Here is a 19442-nt window from a genome sequence, read left to right on the forward strand (position 1 = left end):
ACAGATCGGCTACGAAGAAAACCATGTTGCTGCTGCATAATAAACGGTTGTATTGAACGGTATATTTTATCATAAACAATTTTTTCAAAAACCTTAGATAAATATAAAATAATAAATATTATTTTATAATAAAATTTGTGTAATTATTAATTTATTTAACAAATACTTTAAAAGGGTATTTACAGGTCACAAGGGATTAGTAAGTTTTATTTAAACAGCGGTTCATAATTTATTCATTAATTATTAATTTATTTTATTTTCGGCTTGTGAAAACACTAAAAGATTCATGACAACGCTCACAAGACGTTTCGATTTGAGGTTATAATTATAGAGTTACATCCCTTAGAAGAACAGACCTACTTTTTCCACGTGGCTATTTGAATTGTACAGCAGACATATTAAACTAATGCTATCTCTTTCTAACACACATTACTTTCTAGCGGTTTGTGAGCTACGTATGGCATTTGTAAGAGCGGAACACGATGATTTACTGCCAGCTCTCGTGGCGTCTACTATACATTGTATTTTCATTTTTCATATTTTTGTTTAAATTTAAACTTACATGACCTCTTGTAATTGTCTTTTAGAGTATTTAAAAGCTTATTAAATTACTTTTAAGTTGACAAAAAATCAGTTTCGTTGCATATAGAGGTGTTTTTTTAAGCCAGATAGAACTTACGAAAGGGTTAACTGTTAAACGAACCGTCATACTGCGCTCACTTTTTGATAGTTATGATCAGTATACTCTGGCAAATCATCATGAATAGATTAACGTTTGAACAACGCTACCAAACTATCCACATTTACTTTGAAAATCAGTAATCAATTCGCACAACTTATAGGCGACTTGGTGATTTGTATGGCGCACATAATCGTCCATCTGAGCAAGCCATCCGTCGAACAGTGTATAGATTTCATACCACATACTCTCTAAATGATGCAATAACACCACCACGTCGAAGGAATGTGCGTACTGAAGAAAATCTCGCCGCTGTAAACGAAAGTGTGGAAGAAGATCCAAGTTTATCGATTCGTCGTCAGTCGCAGGATTTGGGGCTCTACGTGGAAAATTTTGCGCAAAGATCTTGGACTACACCCGTTTAAGATCCAGCTGGTGCAGGAATTAAAGCCACGAGACCATCATATGCATCGTTGTTTAGCCGATTGGGCTCTAGAACAGTTAGAAACTGATCCGATGTTTTATCGTGTTAAATGTGCTGGTGAACACTGGACCAACGAATGCACTAAAGCCAAAGAAATCCCGGCTAAATGTTTCAACTGTGGAGAAAATCATCCAGCGAACTACCGTGGATGCATTGTGATTAAGGAACTACAAGCCATCAGAAATAAGAAAACAGTAAATTCAATCTCCTATGCCGAAAAAGCAAGTGGTGCAACTACAGAAAAAACTGTAAGTACATTAATCAATAAGAAGGCTGACAGTAAATTAGATCTAATACTTGAAAAAATACTTGAATACCTGAAAAACAAGAAGAAATAATAAAAACTTTATATACTCGTTTAGATTTCATTGAAAGCAATTTAAACCAAGAAGCGATTCAAAAAAGAAATCAAAATGTCTAAAAAGCAGCAACTAAACATAATGTTGTGCAATTCCAATGGTTTTCGACAGCATCAAAACACACTACCAATAATACTTAAAGAAAACAATATTGATATATGTCTTGTCTCCGAAACTCATTTTACACGAGAATCGTATATAAACATCAACCATTACAATACTTACCACACAATTCACCAGAGTAATGCGGCTCGAGGTGTAAGTGCAATTATTGTTAAAAGGAATGTTGACCACTATTTGAACAATACAATTAGTACTGAACGATACCAGTGGTAAAAGTTCAAACTGCTAATGGCTTAATATCTGTAGGAGCAACGTACATACCACCGAGACATAATCTCAAAAGAGAAGATTATCAGGAAATTCTACTACATCTCGACAACAAATTTATACTTGGAGGAGACTTTAATGCAAAACATATGTCTTGGGGTTCTCGCTTGACAAATACAAAAGGAAAGAGAACTGAACCATGCAATAGAGGCTCTAAATTGTGAGGTGCTCTCCACTGGGAAGCCAACTTACTGGCCAACAGATAAAAGTAAAATTTCGGACCTGCTTGATTTTTTTATTACGAAAAATATTTCGCTTAACTTCGTAAACATAGAAGAAGAGCTAGGGCTGGATTCAGATCACTCACCAGTAATTATTACTCTAAATAACAAAGTATGTAACAAAGAACCCTTTTTATCACTAACTAATAAACTCACTAATTGGAATCTATTTCAACAAACATTAGATAATAAAATTCATCTTAATGCTCGAAAACGCTTGAAAACAAACGAAGACATTGACAATGAAGTAGAAAAGTTCTTAAAAGACATACAAAACGCAGCTTGGGCTCAACACCAATTTTAACACCAAAACCTAAATCTAATATTTATCCTAAATTCATTAGAGACAAAATTGCAGAAAAACGGAAAGCAAGAAAGAAATGGCAAACCAATAAAATTCCTAGTGATAAAACTAAATTAAATAAAATAACAGCCGAATTAAGAGCATTAACAGATAGCCACAAAGAAAATAATATTCAAAAGTACTTAAAAGACCTTACTGACGATGCCAGTACTAATTATTCTCTGTGGAAGGCAGCAAGAAAGCTTAAAGTTCCAAAAACACATACACCTCCAATTCGAAATAATAATGGAAATTGGGCTAAGAGCAATCAAGAAAAAGTTAATTTGCTTGCTGAACATCTGAAAGAAACTTTTACATCAGACAGTCCAACAACTATGCTAAATAGTGTCCCTAGCGTATTTCAAAGTGATCAGCAGAGTAATATACCATGTGTAAGAATGAAAGAACTGTATTATGAAATACAAAAACTAAATATAAAGAAATCAGTGGGCTATGACCTAATTAATGGAGAAACATTGAAACATCTACCAAAACGGGCGATTACAAAACTATTACACATAATTAATGCTGCTTTTAAACAGAAATACTTCCCAAGCATATGGAAAGTTGCTGAAATAATAATGATACCAAAACCTGGTAAACCCCCCACAGATGTTACACCATATAGGCCAATCTCATTATTACCCTTACTATCAAAACTGCTTTAAAAATTACTATTAAAAAGACTAAAACCTGTCATAGAAGAAAAAGCCCTAATACCAACACATCAATTTGGGTTTCGGAATAAACATGCAACAATAGACCAAGTGCATAGAATAACGAATACTATCGAAATAGCAATGGAAGAAAATAAAGTCTGCTCCGCCGTATTTTTGGATGTTGCACAAGCTTTCGACAAAGGCTGGTTAGATGGTTTAAATTACAAAGTAGACCAAATACTACCATCAACGTATAGTCAACTATTAAAATCGTATCTTTCTGATCGATATTTTAGAGTAAAATACGAAAACGCTTATTCACCAATACATGAAATACGAGCCGGAGTTCCTCAAGGAAGTGTGCTTGGCCCAACATTGTACTTACTCTACACATTCGACCTTCCTCAGGTACCAGAAACTTTAACAGCTACATTCGCAGACGACACAGCGATCTTGGCTGTTGCAGAAAATGAAGTAGTTGCAGCAAATAAGTTAGGTACAATTGGCATTAAATTCAATAGAAAAGTGGACCAAACGATGGCTAATAAAACTAAATACAAATAAATCGACATACATAAACTTGACTTACAAGAAAGTAAACTATGTCCCAGTACACATAAATGGCAATGCAGTCCCTTACGCCGACACCGCAAAATATCTTGGTATGACGCTGGATGCCAAACTCAAATGGAAAGCTCACGTCAAGAAAAACGAGAGGAACTTGATATTTTTGTGTTTTGGTCTTAAAACGGTAAAAATATGACAATATTTATCTATATTATGGGTAAAGCAGACTGGACCGCTGGGAAAAGCTGCAAAATATTATCTAGTTTTATTTAGTGTTAAAAATAAGTAACTAATTAGTATGTATTTGCTAGGTGTTATACAATTGTGCTATGCATAATACAGAAAAAAAGATGTTTTATCGCAAAATTGTGTTCAGCGATGAGGTTCATTTTTGGCTTAATGGGTTTCTTAATAAACAAAATTGCCGCATATGAAGTGAAACCAATCCACAACAGACCCTATAGACTCCATTACATCCAGAAAAATGCATCATTGAACCTTATTTCTTTAAAAATGAAGCCGAAGCTCGCGTTACGGTCAATGGAGATCGTTACTGCACCATAATCAATGATTTTTTGTTTGAAAACATGGATGACATTGATCTGGGCGAGATGTGGCTGCAACAGGACGGCGCTACGTGCCATACGGTGACCGCAACCATCGACTTATTGAAATCAAAATTTGGCGATAAGTTTATTTCGAGAAATGGACCTGTAAAATGGCCTCCAAGGTCGTGCGATTTGACACCTCTCGATTATTTCCTGTGGGCCCACACCAAGTCATTGGTTTATGCTGATAAACCAGCAACACTTGACGCTTTGCTAGGAACAACATTGTTCCTGTTATTCGTGACATACGGCCAGCAGGGCGACTCAAAATTGAACCATTTTCAAATGTTGTATCATGTATTGATCTTTCGAACAAAAACATTTTTTGGATTAAAATGTAATTTTTTGTGTTATTTTTTTCAATTTAATTTTCTATCGGGCTTAATAAAACACCCAGTAAAATCGTACACTATTTTTATTAATTATTTTATAAACCACATCTCGCTAACAGTGCACAAATAATAAAATGCATCGAAGTAAAAGGCAAGAGCGAAAACTTTTTTAATTTTCATTTAGAGATCCAATTAATCCAAAACATGGATAAAGTTGTCAAGCGTATCATAAGAAAGATCAATGCGTCCAAGGCAGGAGGTGTGAAGAGTACGACCATGGAGCATGTTTTGCAAAAAACTTCCCAAATATCTTAAGTGTGCCAAAGATAGTTTCACCTCTACCAAAGTATGCCAATCACCTTTTTCATATTCATCAATCAATGTAATCAACCGATAACAGAAGAGAGTGAATGAGCCATCTGCAATACCAGTGCATAAATTTTATACAAAGAAACATTGTAACTCTCCGCAAACATTCTAAAACGACTCATCCTCCATAGATACAAGCAATTCAATCTCGAAACCATGATTGACTTCAGACCACGATGCAACATCATAGAACAAATTGTTATGGAAACAGATACTATTCGTAACTTCACCACTAATAAAATAATATCTCTTGCCACTCTCCACATCCATAAAGCGTTTGGAGCCGTTTGATATGACGCCCTTAATCGCAAACCAAGTATCAACCAGATCGTTCAGAGACAAGTAGTCTGTTGGTTTATCATATAGCAAGCAAATAAAAACTTACAAATCCACCTAACACTCCCCCAAAAGTACTACTAGAAATTGAATATCCAAATTGACACTAACAAAACCAATCTATTTCACTACATGTATAAAAGGAAATTCCTTATCACACTCCTACCAAGTTATAACTAACAGCTTTTCACAACTACAGAAACCACAAAATGTCTGGGCATCAATAAACCACTCTCAATAACTTCTGTCATTAGTCATCCAAATCTGACTCTTACCATATAAATCATACACTAAAGGAATCCTATTTCTCTATCTCTGCCCAATGTTCAATAATACCTACAAAACCGATCATATCAAGCTTAAAGTCATTTAAAATAAGGTATCTTTGATAAAGTATTTCACGAAATCCCTGATATCCTAACTAACCAATCTGAAATCTTGAAGCTCATTACCAAATTACCTGCATCCCTACCTAGGAACACAAATAAATATAACATTAACCACAGCTTATTCCTTTTCTCCAAAGCAGACACTGCCGAAGAAACATTATTTTAAAGAAAGCTACCATTATCCACTCAAAGATTAACACACCCACACCTCCAGAAAAAGATTATAAATTCGACTATAATCTTTAAATCACATATCAACTGCCATATTTCCAGAGGAAGAACTACAGAAAAGTATAATCAACACGAACACATACGAAAAATGGCAAAATGTTTCACCTGCTATCATGGAAGTCGTAGTGATCGAATTCTGTCATCGTTAGCACTATTATATATCGTTAAAATCACTATTAGTTAGCACTATTAATAAAAGATATCTCTATCACGAAACCATAAACAATTCCGCCAGAAACTAAGCATAACTTGCAAGGAAAGCTGTAAAATAAATTATAACACAAGAGTTATCCTATTCCGTACGAAGAACACGGAGAATCGTAAAAGAATCATCAGAAATGACAAAATTGGATCAGCACACGCATCTCTTGATCTGGGGAAAACAACAATCACTAAAACTGCGTTAATCATCACTTGCCAAGACATTCTTGAAATCAACACCAACAACGCATCTTAATACACTCTTTTAGTTTTCTTTCCGAGTTGTAATTAATCCAGAACAGAACAACGCGCTGGGTCGTTATCAATTGTACATTAAATACATTCAAGGCACATCTATGTGCAATAATACTCCTGCAAAACGCGATTGCATCTTGTTCATCTTCGCTATACCTTTAATAGATATCTACCATAATATATCTGCAGCAAAAGTTCTGCTTGAAACATCCATACTTTCCAACAACTTTTTGTAAACAATCTGTTATAATTCCTATTCTTAAAGCAAGTAAACCAATCTTATCAATAACCCAAACTTCTATAGACATATGAGACACCCTCTCACTCCTAAAACTGCAGCTCGTCTACAGAACATCGTGCGTGACGTAACTAGATGAAGACAAGAAGAAGACGGACTATAAAAGAAATGATGGGCATCAGGATGGTCAGTAGTTAACAACAGATGTCACCACTACTACACCTACTAACGGCGTCCATACCTATCGATCATATCTGGCAAATTAACTATGTGGCTGTAAAGAATGGATCGACAACTATGTACCTTAATGTCGAAAGGCAGTTCACGTTGGGGGGCAGCTGATGAATAGAACTACAACCACGTGATAAGTGCAATATATCTTTCAGTACTTGAGATATAATATGTATTTTCGATATTGTATTAACGTCACATTTATTGCAGCGCGTTGACCGCATGTGTCCTCAACTCAAATCTGTTACAGCCGACAAGTATATAAGCTGAAGTAGTTTGCGGCCGAGGCTCAACTATGTATTATTTGAAATTGAATCAATTTGGCTTGATTATAGCGCCTCGGTCGCAAGCTCGCTTGGCTTATGTTGTTCTTAATCGTAAAAGATGTAAGCTGAGGTCGTTTGCGACTGTGGCGTTAAAACCCATAAAAATAGAGAGCGATAGAGGAGATTGCTTTCATTGAAGCTTAAGAAAAAATAATTACGATAAATTAATTAAGGAAAAAATGACATCTCCCAACGATGGCCAATACCGCTATCCTTGAATATAATTATGTCGCGATCCTTATGATATGACTGGTTACCGGTTCATGTATGCGAGCTTATCGTCTCAAAAGCAAAAGATGCAACTGGACGAGCGAGCTGATTTAGCAAACCGTTACGAGTTTGCAAACCGTTACGAATGGCATCAATAAGCACTATTCTTTATGAAGTTAAGATCAATCAGGTGCAAGTCATAATATTGTCGCGCTACTGTTCAAAGCTTATGAGTTCAGCGAAATATCTTGTCAATGCCTCTTCACAATCGAACTACTAAAATAGAATATTTCGTAGACATCCTTACGGATTTTTGCATTTTCGCATTACTCGTGATCGAACGATGTTTGAGCTTGTTGTACAACCTATATTCAGCAAACAATTACGTCATCGTGACGCATACAGTTGTATTATCTTGGTTTCCATCGGGATTACACATGGTGATTGGTTGTGGCTAATGTTTTTAAGCTTATAATTGGTATCGAGCATTCAGGATTACTGGTGAACGGGACATTATGTCACATTTGACATTCCAAAATAAAGCAGGAAATTATTAAGTGAATACTGTTTTCAACAACTATCCAATAGTATTGATTTTTATAGATGTATTGCTATAAAAGATAAAGAATTTATAGCTAGATTAAAAAGAATTTATTTTTGTCCAAACGTGCATATGACGAATCTCACTCGTCAAAAGTATCCAAAGGATTAATCTGATTTATATGATATATGTAGTAGGTTGAAGAGTTTGGAATAGTATATGGAATTTATAAGGAAAACTACTTTTACTTTTGGTAAATGAGATATATAATAAAATATTAATAATTTTGTAGTTGGAAAATCAACTGTGACCTTTATACAGGGTGAGTCAGAATGAATGGGAAATCTGAGAACAGGAGACATTAGCACTAAAATATGACGATTTAACCTAACATCCCTTTTACAAATGTCGGTGGTTTTCGAGGCACAGGGTGTTGAAAGTTAAAATCTTATAGATATCGAAATTTCTTGATAATTTTGAAGCTTTTGTACTATTAACATAAAATTTGGTAGTTTTGTGTTTTGAGAAATACGAATTTGAAACTTGTTTTGTGATAGCTCGCAGAGGTCACTGCTCGTTTGATAAATCAAGTCATGACTATTTTGTCAGTTGAGGTATGGTGAATTAGAACTACAAATCTGAAAGAGCTTTCAATTCTACACAAAAAAGGTAGTCTTACTTAAATTGTCTAACTCTACTGGTTTCCAAGTTATCTGCTTCTTGAATTTTCGCCTCAGTTCTTTGATCGAATTAATTTTGTTTTTGTACACCATATTTTTCATTTATGACCATATTGAAAAATTCAATGGATTTAAATCTGGACTTCTCGGTAGAGTTGTATAGAGAATATACACTGTAGGCAAATGATCGCTCAAAAAGGAAGGTCATATGCTTAGGAGGATTTATAACATTTCTATTTCTGATGTTGACACTATGCAAGTCAGCTCTAAAATAAATCTTTCTAGCTAAGTAAGGTGAATTGCGACTAACAATCATGTCATGATAAAGTGTAAGTGATAGCATTTTAATACGAGACCTCATATTAAGCCATCCAAGATCCTTCAATTTATAAGTAATATGGTCATATTTTCTTATGTCGAAAATGTACCGCATACAAGCATTTTGCACACGCTGCAACCAAGATACGTCAACAACGTCGAGACAAGGACCGAAGACTGGAGCACAATAATTAAAAATGGACAGCACAGTGCGTTCACCTAAAATTGTCTTAAGCTTGATGCTGAAAACATTCCTAAAAGGATACAAAACCTTTAGGCTTAGAAAACTTAAACCTATAAGTCTTGAAATATACTGCCGATATCGAAATGTATTATCAATAATAAGACCCAATTCTTCTCCTGTGGTGATATAGGAATCACATTATTGTCAACACTGATTTTAACCAGTGATAGTAGTTGCTGAACATGTTTCTCATTTCCAAACAAAAGAACAGCACATTTTGCCGTATTCAAAAACAAAAAATGTTCACGAACATAAACAAAGATCGCAATTAATTTTATTTACAACATTTTCATAACCATTAAATAGAAAACCATTATACAGTTGAGTGTCATCCGCATACATGTGGACATTACAATATTTGATACAATTATGCAATAAGGACGTATAAATGGTAAACAGCAGAGGGCCCAATATTAATCCCTGTGGAACACCTTTATTAACATGTAATGGATTAGAAACCGAACTACCCATCCTGACACATTGACACATCTAATAAGACCAAATACCACAATCACCCCGATCCCTAATTCTAAGCAAATCATCTGTTATATTCAAAAGAGCCGTAGTACAACTACGCCCAAGTACAAAACCTGACTGACACTCAGGTAAAATGTTGTAATGTACTAAATGTTCTCTTAATTTAACGCTAACTATTTTTTCAAAAATCTTGCTAAAAGCAGGCAATATGTTAATAGGACGAATATGTTACAGGCGCATCTTTTTTAGCCAGAGGGATTACATACGCCATTTTCCAAGAAGAAGGAAAATATATCTCCTCGATACAACAATTGAGTATATGACATATGTATGGTAAAGTAAGCGGAAGACATTACCAACAGAGCTGCCATTCATATTCATCACTAAGCTTAAAATTGTATCTTCATCCACAGATCGAAGTCTAAATACAAACCCAATATTGTTGAAAGTATTACTATTGTAAACGGATGCAGAATGAGTGTTATTGTATTGACTATTTGGAATATTATATACAAATGCTGAGTTTATTTCATCGCACCGTCCTGCATACACCACATGTTTTCTTTTAGAGCGTCTGGTAGATCATGTAAAAGCTCGTGTAGATGATCGTCAAGAAAACTTAAGTACACACACCTCCATTTAATTTAAGAAAAAATGGATGTTACACTACATCAAATCTTTACTTTAAACTCGTGTTGAAAATGTCTTTTCCTTACAGTATATTGATTCACGGACTTGTAAACGTCGCTTCATCACAAAACAGAATCTTGTCAAGAAAATTTTCATTTTCGCGTTATTTGTTTTGTAAAAAGTGGGCATAACGGGAGTAGAATGATATGGCCGGATTTTTCTTTCTTTAAAACTCTACACACCGACGACTGGCTTATCCTGGTTGTAATACTTAATCGGCGGGTACTTACAGATCGATTTTCTGCAATTCGAACCAGGATCTCCTCTTCTTCGTCGACGCTAATTGTTTTTGTTACATTTTTGCCATTTTTAGGACGAAAAGACCGCGTTTCGCCAAGGCGATTGTACAGATTCCTAAATAACATATGATTAGGTTGCCTTCGATTTGGATATAACTTCAAATATCTTCGGGCTCCTGCTAAACCATTAAAATTAGGTAGAGCAAAACAACTAATCATATTTCGCATATTGCCATTAGAAAACTCATTATGTTGTGGCATTTTCAAATTGGTAATAACTTTATTCAGCAATAAAGTTATCTTTACCAACTTAAAGATGATTATTACACACTGAAATTAGAACAATGTTAACAATTAACAAGCAATTGTCGAAACATGAGCGAAAAAATACATTTAAACATTTAAAAGCAAATAATTCGAAAACCGATAGACTTAGACAATTTAAATAAGAGCACCTTTTTTATGTAAAATTGAATGCTCTTTGTGATTTGTAGCTCTTATTGGTCGTAGCTCGACAGCCAAAAAACTTACAATTTGATTTATCAAACGAGCAGTGTGCATCTAGCGCCCTCTACGAGCAATCACAAAACAAGGTTCCAATTCGTATTTCTCATACTCGAAAACATGATACTACCAAATTTTATGTTAATAGTACAAAAAGCTTCAAAATTATCAATAAATTCCGAAATAAGAATTTATCTTTCGACATACACTGTATTAATTAATTATCATAACCCACGTGACCTGTGTAATATTGGCTGCATATCTCAATATGTAGTGGTAGCTTGGATAATTTTAAACTTGTAACCAGATGTTGACAGCTGATCGAACGTTATTGTTTAAAATATATCTAAATATATTTTAAACGGCTTTTAAAGTTAATGAATTGTCGTCATCGTTTTTAGGAATTTTCGTCGCGTTGCAATACCAATCTGTGATATTGGTTGCATACTTCGTCAGGTACGATAATTAATTAACACACTGTATTTCGGATCCATGTTGCAAGTTTCAATTTCAATATTTCAAAAAGATTGTAAAAAACTTCTTACTTGCTTTAAAAAAATATATTTATTCGGAACCGGTTTCGAGCAGTGTTCTATTCATCATCAGCCGAATCTACGTTGAAAAAACATATCATATTATGTATGACATATTCAAATATGAAAATAAGTAAAAAAAAATAATATATTTACAACTTACTGTTATAAAGTTAAAAATAAATTACACGACTTCAATAACGTTTGGTTGTGAAAGTTTCTTATTAAAAAATGTTTACATAAACTACAGAAACGTACAATGTAGTAAATAATTAATGTAATTTTAATTATAGTAATTTTGGAGCAATATATTAAAAACACGAAAGACGGAACAAACAACTCGGCATGGGGCACGAGAACAACTAAAAGACTAAAAAAGCAAAACCGAGCAAAACAGAAAATTTTTTATGTTGTTATAAAAGTTAAACATATTGTATTAAATTTCTCTTAAATACTTAAATAATAGGTTATAGTCAATATTAATTTAATTATTTAACAGTATATACCATTATTATTCTTGAATTTTTAAATATTATACTGCTCCAATAAATCCAATTTTGGACATTATAGCTGCAAAATAATTTTATTAAATATTGTGTCTCCCTACATTAATTATTTATACATTGTACGTTTCTGTAGTTTATGTAAAAAAATTTTAAATGTTATTGAAGTCGTGTGATTTATTTTTAAGTTGATGACAGTAAGTTGTAATAATAATAATAACTTTATTGTATTTTTAAGAATGAACACTCGTCAGTCATTACAAAAAATAAAAGGAAGAAAAGAAAAAACAAAATAATTAACTTTGCATACTTAACCTCTTTCCTACGCTTATCCGTACCTTAACATTGACAATTAAATAAAACATTCTACATTTAAAAAGTCCTAAATACTATAGAATGCGTTGCAAATCGTTTTTTCAGAGCTGCATTTGATAAACATCGGTTGTCAAAGGGCAATCGATTGAACAACTGCTGGGATGTGAATTTCGGTCCACGTTGTGACATATTCAAACGGCAGCATTTCGGCCTGAAGTTGTGCCTACCCCTAATCCCGTATCCATGCACCTCAGATTGAAGTTGGTACACTGACTTGTTGCTGTAAGAATACTGAGCTTTTTGAATAGAAATTTGCAGTCATCCTTGTAACCCACATTGCCCAGGACACGAACAGCACGTCGTTGCAATTTGAAAATATGTGCGCTGAAAGGGCTATTACCCCATACCAAAATGCAGTAGGTTGCCAAGGAATGGACCAACGTGTGATACGTCAACTTAGCTACATCCAGTAAAACTGTACTCATTAGGAATCTCAATGCAAAAATACTACGACTTATCTTTCTCCTATTATGGCAGCATGATTATCAAGTTTTAAGTTAGTTGGTGTAATATACACCCCTAGTGTAACTGTGGTTCAAAATATTTGAATTTCTAAGACTTAGTGTCGTTTTAACTGTTTTTAAGTCATTTAGCAAGAGCTCATTGGCTACGGTCTACTCGCGTGCCCTATTCAGAACACTGTGCGACAATTCAAGGACCTTATCGATGGTCCGACCCCTAATTGTTACCAATATAGAATGGAAAATCATTAAAAAAGTGCAGAAAGAGTAAAGGCTCCAGATTTGAGCCCTGCGGTTCAACTGGCAAATTACCAGAAGTATTTTGTTTACAACTTACTCGTTGAAATGTGTTTGATAAAAATGATTTAATGAGATTAAGGTTACCGTTATTGAAATTGTAAATGTTATAAAGTTTTTGAAGCAAGATTGAATGGGAGACGCAGGCAAACGCTCACGATAGGTCCATATTCTTGGACCTATCGTGAGCGTTTGACAACACAGTGCTCCCCCTCGTCCAAAGTACAAACTTTTACAAACTTCGCCACTGCATACTTTGTGCCCACGCCCTTACGAAAACTGAATTGGTTCTTGTACAACAAGTTGTTATGCTCCACATAGTCATATATGCGGCTGTATAGTGCCCGTTCATAAATTTTTGAAAAAGTAGGCAATATGCTAATAGGTCGATAATTATCAACGTCTTTGGAATCTCCGTCTTTGTATACAGGAACAACAAATGCTAGTTTTAAAAGATCCGGAAATTGACAGGTATCAAAGGCAGAATTTACTAATTTAGTTAAAGGCGAAACGTATAAGCTGATGTTTTTCTTGATAAAATTAGATGAAATACCATATACAGGGTGTTTCATTTAAAATGACATATGCTTATATCTCGAAAACCAAAACTCGAATCGAAAAAAGTTTCAAGTAAACTTTTCTTGGTGAAAAGGGGGGCACAGGGTACACATGAGCAGATTTTTTTCAGGGTTGCCTAAAGACCCTTCTGACGTCATTTTCATTTTTTCAAATCGCACATATATTTTTTTGTTCCAACATTTTAGTACTAACACCAGAACATTGAATAAAATTTATAAAGTTACCTTTATACATCGATTAAATGCTCAAAATGATGACCATTCACTTCTAAACATTTCTGAATTTTCATTGAAAATGTTCTGTACACATTGCCAAGCATTTCTTCAGTTATTGATTCGCAAGCTGCTCTGATACGGTTTTTCATATCGTTTGGTGTTGTTGGAACCTGGTTGTAAACTTTCTCTTTGAGGTAACCCCAAAGAAAGGAATCGGGAGATGCTAAGTCGGGTGATCTAGCTGGCCAATTCACCGGTCCATTACGTCCTATCCATTTTTCAGGAAACATTTCGTCTAAAACTTCTCTTGCGGCTAGAGCATAATGAGATGGACATCCATCCTGCTGATACCATAGCGCAAGTCTTCGCTATGGTATCCAAAACCGGTAAATCGTTCAACAAGATATTCCGATACTTTGTGCCATTCAAATTGCCTTCAATAAAAAAAGGTCCAATTATTTTATTGCCAACAATGCCGCACCAGACATTAACTGACCAAGGTTTTTGATGATCAACTTGTCTTAGCCAACGAGGATTTTCATGTGACCAGTAGTGCATGTTATGACGATTTACTTGGCCGTGATCGGCAAAAGAGGATTCGTCGGAAAATAGTACATTGAAGAAAAAATTTTCAATCAATCTTAACTTTTCTATAGCCCAAGTACAAAATTGTACACGATTTTCGAAATCATCGCCATGTAATTGTTGGTGTAGAGAGACATGATATGATACGGATGAAACTTATTAAGTTTCAAAATCCGATGTACTCGTTAACGAAATGCCTGAATCTTTTGACAATTAACGGCAACTTATATGAGGATTAACATCTACAGCTGCTAAAACATCTATTTGATTCTGTTCATTCGTAACCGATCTTGCACGTGTTCGTTTTTTTCCCTCCACGTTACCACATTCCAGAAATTTTGTAACTATTCGATATAAAGTTTTAGGACAAGGCGCTATTTCTCCAGGAAATTTTCGAACATAAATGCGATGGGCCTCAGCGAAATTTTCACGACTTTCACCGTAAGCTAACACCATCTGAATTTTCTGTGGAGTAGAGAAGTGCTCCATTTTTGCTTTGATCACAATGATTTTTTCGCTTGAAATTTTTATCCCACGTGCAAGTTAGCGCACATCCAAACAAGGTTTAGAACAGGATTTACTCGATTTATAAACATTAAAAAATTTGTTTTGTTGATATCTTCACAACGCACAGTGGTCACTTTTGTCGATCTAAGCGAGCGAAATTATTTTGTATGATAAAATATATGTATAATTAACTTTTGAAAAAGTTTACGAAAAGATAGAACAGTACTTTAGGTGAATAGTTTGTAAATATTGAAGGATATATTACTGAAAAAGTACTAAAATAAAAGAAAATTAACGTACAAAGTATAAATAAACGAAGAAACGCTTTAAGGCAATGGTTTTTGGTATAATTACACTTAATAAAACAATACCAGTTTTTAATGTGTAACATGTAACTGAAAATGTAAAAAAACGCTTTTTATTTTTTAGTTATTGTCTATGTCACTATTATAAGATTCACTTTCACTACTATCATTTATGCTACATTTAATCTTTTTTTTAACTTCTGATGGCAAAGTGCTACTTTTCTTAGGTTGTGATAGTCGCAAACTACTAATTAGTGGATCGGATGATACGAGTAGCAGGTGCATCATATCCTCGAGTGTCTGCTGACGAGTGAATTTACGAGAAAAGAACTGTCTATATTTATTAATAAGTTTTGAATAGTACGCTATTTACTTCGAAACCACAGGAAATGGTAATTAAAATGGTACTTATTCGTTTTATAAAATTTTCAGAAGCTAATTCAGGACTTCTGAAAAACGTCTGGGTGTATTGCCGTCATTGGTTGTCCCAAAACCTGGCTTAGGCATATCAACCAGAAGACCCATGTTACGACGAAATTTTTCTTGTATTTCTTTCTTTCTGGTTTCTACTTTTTCCTTATCTTCTTTCCTGACTTGCCATTTACATATCTCAAATCTGTATGCAATATGTAAAATGCACTCAAACGCTTTTATCCACGCATGGAGGCTTGAAATTCCATATTCCAACTTATCTTCTTTTATCACTCGTTTTAATACGACATCTACGTCATTCATTTGCTTCGGAGAAGCTCCGCAAAGGTGACAGTTTTGACCGGGCGTATCAGATAACCAGCTGCAAATTTTACCATCAATCACGGTTAAAGAAAATAAGGAATAACACGGTATCAGATTTGTTTGAAATTCAGTAGTGATCTATTTGGTTCATCTATTTGTTTTTTAATGTTTTCAATTTCAGTTTTGACAAATTCTTTTGTTTCTTTATGAAAAATTATTTTTACTGGTCGACAGTATTTTGTTAACGATGTTAATTCATTTTGCCATATAACAAATTCCTGTTTATCTTCAAATACACCTATGATACGTAATGGTACTATATAAATTGAAAACAAAAATGAGTCATCATATTCTTCGCGTTCAAAAACCTGTTTATAACAACTTTGTCCCGCTGCACCATCACCACCCCACTTGAAATATATGTTCCTTTTTTTAATAATACTATTACTACTATTAGTGATATGTTCAAGCACTTCATTTTGAACGGAAAGTAATCTTTGAATTGTAAGTTCAACTAACGATTGGAGCTTGACTTTGGCTGAAATTTCACTAATTGTTATCTCATTTGGATAACATTGTCTTTTTGCAAGCAGCAATGCATTATAATTTGGATAAATGTTTGCATTATGAGATTTGCTCATTTGCTGTACAGCAATGTATTCTTTTTTCGTCATTTTTGAATTTACGTATAAAGCGAGCGCCTTTTCAGCTGTAATTTTTGTTGGTAGTTGTTGTGAATGAGAATCTGACAAACATATAACATTATATAAGCTGCATCTCTTTTTCCCGTTCGCCTAAAACTTACTCTTGATGCGTAAGTTAGTTCATCTTGCGTAAACGTCTGCAGGAGTGGACGAACTTTTCTTCGTTTGACTGAATCACTACAACTACCAAAAGATTTTCCTGGTCTACCAGACCGTGATAAAAAAAACTAAATATGACAGACAACCGCGTAAGTGCGATTGCGTTATGCCTTGTACGATCATTTTTATTGCAGCGTTTCCTTATTCCACGTTCGATCTTGAAACATATGCTGAGAGGCGTATCAGCCATAGCTGACAATGAGTTTACTATGTTTGCAGGTAGCTCAACCAAGTATTTATTTAATAAATCAGGATCAAAATTAATTAAGGATTTTCCTTGTCGATTTATGTTGGCATTTATAATTTCCCAGCTGGCTGAATAAATTGACTAGGAGAATGTTTTTTAAAAATTGTTAAACCTTTTCTGCAGTCCGATCGTATTTTATTCCTTAGGGCTAACAAATTTTCAGTTTAACGCATTTTATAAAGCTCCGAAACAAACTGAAGCCCTAATCTTAATTGTCTCTGGAAATCATTAAACCATGCGATATTATTATCTTTAGTTCTAACTGTACATTTACGTTGAGGATAGCTAGCAGTGAAATACTTGAGAAAAATGTCATGAAAAAGCTTAAATTTTTCATTACCACCTAATAAACCATCATCCAAGAACCAGCGCCATAATTGACAAAAGTATCAAAAAAAATCACACCACCAATACTAGTAATTGGTCGGGTTACTCTAGGAGTATAGCTTACACGGTTTACAGGATGGATAGGCACAACAATGCCTTGGGCACAATGATCCGATGAGTAAGTGTCATAGATTCTTGTTTCAAAAAGATTTAGGGAAAAGTTAATGAATATGTTGTCCAGGCAGTTGCTCAACCTAGTTGCCTCGTTTATGGTTCTTATAAAGCCGTAGGAACTTAAGAGGTCACACAACTTCACTGCAGCACCATCAGACGTGCCAAATCTGACGTTGAAATCACCGCAAATGATAATTTGCTTATAATTACTTAATTTATGTAAAGCTTCAGAAGTTATTGTGCAAAATTAATCAAAGTCTCCAGATGGAGACCTATACAAACAGACAGTCACAATATCATATGACTCAAAACGCGATGCAGTTAATTCACAGTGCAATTCCACAGATAATTCATTAACACACTCCAAAGTACTGCATTTAAGGTCGGTTTTACTTAATATTAAAACACCCAAGTGAGAATAGTATATTACAATACAAGTGAGGAAACTAAGATTGCTGTCGTCGCCGATATGTCACATGAAATTACCCAGGAATTAACGAATTTTAAGATCGGGTTTTCTCTAAATAGCAGGATTGAACAAAATGCTATACAGCACACGTGGGAAATTAATATTTTTCACTAACTTGCATGAAAAATCTTAGTTTCCTCACTTGTACCGTAATATACTAATTTTTCTACTTATTTTTATATTTGAATATCTGTAATATGATAAGTTTTCTTTTAACGTAGATTCGGTTGATGATGAGTAGAACACTGCTAGAAACCGGTTCCGAATAAATAATTTTTAAAGCAAATAAGAAGTTTTTTTACACATTTTTTGAAATATTTTAACTTTCAACAGCCTGTACTTCGAAAACCACCGACGTCAATATAAGAGATGTTGGATTAAATCGTCATATTTTGGTGTCTAGTGTCTTTGGTATTCGGATTTCTCATTCTTTCTGACTCACCCTGTATATGTAGAAAGAAAATACTTTATATTTCCGTTTTTAAAAAATAATCATCGAAAATGGTTAAGGATCAAGTTAGGTTGGATATATTCTATTGTTTAAATTTAGGGAAAAGAAGTAGAAAATCTTTTCAGTTTTCAAAGAGTTTCCAACATTTTCGAATATTCCGGATATTTGAACAAGTTTTTATAACTTCTCCAACTTTTCTTCTTAATTATGTACTGTTCCTTTATACATTATTTAATTAATAAAAGCATTGTAAAAGTTATGAAAACATTTTTATGTTGAACTTTTCCATCTGAGCTTTCTTTGAAAAAGGAATAATAATATTCTAATTTCTGTTGGAGATTGCATAACGTTGGCTGGTAATTAGTGAAGGAGAACATTTTCCTCGGTTTCCACTAAAAGCAAGAGAACTGCGAAAATGGAGGCGGGGAAACGAAAGTCGTACCTCTACTTTCGCGAATCGAGAAAGCGCGAGATAACTTCCTCGGAACTCATAAAGCCTCCCCCTTTGAAATTGCAACCGCGCCAGTTCTCGTGCGCGCTGATTTCGATTCTAACTTTGGCGTGCCAATCCTGCGCCTCAGGAATTTTCAACTTTTGATTAATACTTTGCCGTTTCCGTAAAGTTTTCCCCGATTCCCGCGTAAATGGCTTTTGTTCACCCCTTCACGTTGTATTCCCTATCCTCCTAATTGAAA

The 19442-nt window shown here is 34.3% G+C and overlaps 1 protein-coding gene across 1 annotated transcript in view; it reads right to left on the reverse strand.

Moving 5' to 3' along the window:
* The window catches only part of LOC111415113 (adhesion G protein-coupled receptor E2-like), a 295725-nt gene that overhangs the window by 15895 nt on the left and 260388 nt on the right, over positions 1–19442 (reverse strand). The window lies entirely within an intron of this gene.

This window comes from Onthophagus taurus, chromosome 6 (assembly GCF_036711975.1).
Source record: "Onthophagus taurus isolate NC chromosome 6, IU_Otau_3.0, whole genome shotgun sequence".
NCBI classification, from domain to species: domain Eukaryota; kingdom Metazoa; phylum Arthropoda; class Insecta; order Coleoptera; family Scarabaeidae; genus Onthophagus; species Onthophagus taurus.